The sequence below is a fragment of the Rattus norvegicus genome, chromosome 1, assembly GCF_036323735.1.
Source record: "Rattus norvegicus strain BN/NHsdMcwi chromosome 1, GRCr8, whole genome shotgun sequence".
In the NCBI taxonomy this organism is placed as follows: Eukaryota; Metazoa; Chordata; class Mammalia; order Rodentia; family Muridae; genus Rattus; species Rattus norvegicus.
In genome coordinates this window covers 91,496,207-91,500,468 of record NC_086019.1, presented here as the reverse complement: position 1 = coordinate 91,500,468, position 4,262 = coordinate 91,496,207, and positions in this window count along the sequence as shown.

The window sequence follows — 4,262 nt, the reverse complement described above, 5'->3', positions numbered from 1 at the left end:
TTACATGAGGAGTCATGCAGAACCCCCACAAAAGCCTACACCCCACTCCCTTGAGCCCTAGGATTGCCAGAGACTTTGGTTCAGAGTCCAGTTTGGCTCTGGTGCTGGATCGAATGAATGATACTGGTTTGAACAAGTAAGATCCGGGGAGCTGGAGGGTGATCTCCCTTGTTCTGACTGCAGCCGCGCCTTCCTTCTGTTAGCTTTCGGACTAGAGGGATTAAACTTTTCCTCCCTTCTGTGTCACCTGTCTTTGGGTGGCAGTTTGCCAACCACGAACCTCCCCCTTCCAAACAAAACAAACTTCAAACAAGTTGCATCTACAGTCTGCTCCTCAAGCTGTGACTGCAGATGTTTACCATGACGGGTGGAGATAAATCTCAGCCTCTTCGGCGAGATTCATTTCCATGGAGAGGTCATGGTACTGTGTGTGAATATGAGCGCACAGTGATCTCAGCTTCTAAGGTTTTAGGTGCTTCTGATTTTAATAGCATGGGCATTTGAGATGCTCGGATTCTTTTTAAAAATGTATTCTTTCATGATTACACACACACACACACACACACACACACACACAGACACAGACACAAAACTTTGATCACATCTTCTCTATCCTCCTCCTCTTGTATACAACCCCATCTTTTTTTTTAAAGATTTATTTTATGTATATAAGTACACTGTAGCTGTCCTCAGACACACCAGAAGAGGGCATCAGATCTCATTACAGATGGTTGTGAGCCACCATGTGGTTGCTGGGATTTGAACTCAGGACCTCTGGAAGAGCAGCCAGTGCTCTTAACTGTTGAACTATCTCTCCAGTCGCCCCCATCATCTTTCAAACTATCTTCTACTTTCACGTTTGTGTGTATGCATGTGGGCAAATGTGTATGTGATTTTATATATATATATATATATATATATATATATATATATATATATATATATATATATATATAGAGAGAGAGAGAGAGAGAGAGAGAGAGAAAGAGAGGGAGAAAGAGAGAGACCCACTGCACTTAATTAAAATTTCTTGCACAAGCGTGGGTGCAGTTATTTACTTTAGTATACACAGCTTACCAGAGAGTACATAACTGAGGTACTCAGGGAGCATGGGATCTTATGATCCCATCCCCATCTACGATGAAGTGCTGACAGGCCCAGTCTCCTGCCAGTCTTGTTCAGGAAGCTGCTGTTGCAGCGATCACTTGGCTGTGAGACACATGGGTTTCATAGCACTCTTTCTGGTTCCTCAGCTCTTACATTCTTTCCAACTCCTCTTTTGCAACATTCCCTGAGTTCTGCAGGTGCTGAGGTAGCTGTTCCATTTATGGCTGAGTGCTTAATGGCCAGTTGTGAGTCTCTGCATGAGTATGTACTTATTATATAAGATGATGGGTTTCATTATGACAGCTCCTTTAAAAATATGCTCCTCTCTCTCCATATATATATATACATATATACATACATATATACACACATACACATATATACATATATATATAAATTTAAATTAAAAATTTCTTTGGTGGGTGGAAGATCACTGGGTTTGTTTATATCAATATAACCAAGCACACGAGTAACATGTGCTACACCTTTAAGTAGGGGGTCAGATTGTTGCAGCTCCTTATAACCATGTGGAGCTAGGGCTGTGAATATGGTTGCAGTGAGACTAAGTGTGATGGCTAGCTTTAATTGCCAACTTGATTTAACCTAGAAACAACTGCATGAGAGTCTCAGTAAAGGATTGTCTGTGTTTGGGCTGGACTGTGCAGCATGTCTGTGGGGGATTGTCTTAATTGATCGATGTATGAATTCTAGCCCACTGTGGATGGCACCATTCCCTAGGCAAGAGGTCCTGAACTACATGTATAAGAGTTGAGAAACTGAATTGAGCGCAGAGAAGCAAGTGGGCATGAGCACATGCATTTCTCTCTGTTTTTGACTGTGATGTGACCAACTATTTTAAGTTTCTGTAATAATGGATGGTAACCCAGAATTGTAAGCTGAAATGATACTTTGTTTTCCCCCCAAGTTGATTTTTGTCAGGGTATTTGATCATAACATCATAAACAGAACTACCGCACATACCTTCCAAATCCTAGGCTAGTAACTCCACTTCAAAGCAAGCCACCACTTAGATGGTCTAGTCCCTAGACTGCAAAATAAGCCACCTTTCCCACAGCTCGACAGTGTTCCCTGAGATCATTAGAATATCTGACAAGGGAAGGGGTGGGGTGCGCATGCACAGAACATTGCCAGTCTTTCCTGTTTTTTGTGTGTTTCAGCCCAGAGTCACCCTTACTGTTCTGACACTAGGCAGTACTCTGAATCCAGAATTGCATAAATTTTAATGTTAACTTATCGACCTTATGTAAAGCAGGGGCTTGGTAAGCAGGGAGTTGGAGATGGAGGAAATACTGGTGTGCAGTCATCTCATAATAAACTCATTTTACTCATCAAGGGGGAATCCCAAATAAGTCATTGTTTGGACTGTAGACGCTGTCCCAGTTTGAGGGAAAATGTTAATTTTTACAGCTCTCTCCCCCCCCCCCAAAAGAAGCCACAAAACAGTGTTTTTTTTTTATTTTTTTCCTTCATCTTTATTAAATTGGGTATTTCTTATTTACATTTCAATTGTTATTCCCTTTCCCGGTTTCCAGGCCAACATCCCCCTAACCCCTCTCCCTCCCCTTCTCTGTGGGTATTCCCCTCCCCATCCTCCCCCCATTACCACCCTCCCCCAACAATCACATTCACTGGGGGTTCAATCTGGCAGGACCAAGGGCTTCCCCTTCCACTGGTGCTCTTACTAGGCTATTCATTGCTACCTATGAGGTTGGAGCCCAGGGTCAGTCCATGTATAGTCTTTGGGTAGTGGCTTACTCCTGCAAGCTCTGGTTGGTTGGCATTGTTGTTCATATGGGGTCTCAAGCCCCTTCAAGCTCTTTCAGTCCTTTCTAAGATTCCTTCAACGGGGGTCCCATTCTCAGTTCAGTGGTTTGCTGCTGGCATTCGCCTATATATTTGCTGTATTCTGGCTGTGTCTCTCAGGAGAGATCTACATCTGGTTCCTGTCAGCCTGCACTTCTTTGCTTCATCCATCTTATCTAGTTGGGTGGCTGTATATGTATGGGCCACATGTGGGGCAGGCTCTGAATGGGTGTTCCTTCTGCCTCTGTTCTAAACTTTGCCTCCCTATTCCCTCCCAAGGGTATTCTTCTTCTCCTTTTAAAGAAGGAGTGAAGCATTCACATTTTGGTCATCCTTCTTGAGTTTCGTGTGTTCTGTGCATTTAGGGTAATTCGAGCACTTGGGCTAATAGCCACTTATCAATGAGTGCATACCATGTGTGTTTTTCTGTGATTGGGTTACCTCACTCAGGATGATATTTTCCAGTTCCCTTCATTTGCCTATGAATTTCATAAAGTCATTGTTTTTGATAGCTGAGTAATATTCCATTGTGTAGATGTACCTCATTTTCTGTATCCATTCCTCTGTTGAAGGGCAACTGTGTTCTTTCCAGCTTCTGGCTCTTATAAATAAGGCTGCTATGAACATAGTGGAGCACGTGTCTTTTTTATATGTTGGGGCATCTTTTGGGTATATGCCCAAGAGTGTATTGCTGGGTCCTCAGGTAGTTCAATGTCCAATTTTCTGAGGAACCTCCAGACTGATTTCCAGAATGGTTGTAGCAGTCTGCAATCCCACCAACAATGGAGGAGTGTTCCTCTTTCTCCACATCCTTGCCAGCATCTGCTGTCGCCAGAGTTATAAAACAGTGTTTTATCCATGAAATGCCATTATGTGGTACACACTGATTGCGACAGGTAACATTGGGGTCCATCATGGTAAAATCTAGATGGTAATTTACTATTGAATTCTTTCGGCATTTCTTCATTGTCATAATACAATGTTGGGAAGAGTAGAGGCCTGTAGGGCTCTTAAAGAGATAGCTGATGTCACAGCCTATGGTTTATCAAACTCAGGCTGAGGTGGCACTGGAATCTGGCAGGAGGGTATGACAGAGGACAAAGACTTTCTCCCTTTTTCCTCAGAGGTTCTGCAATTAGCACTTTTATAATTTCATGTGGCAGAAATGTAACTTAAATGAGTGTAAGCAGGAGTCATGCAGGCCAAGTGGACATGCCAGATTCATTCATACACACGCACACACACACACACACATACACACACATACACACACATACACACATATACACATAAACACACATATACACATACACACATACATACACACACAC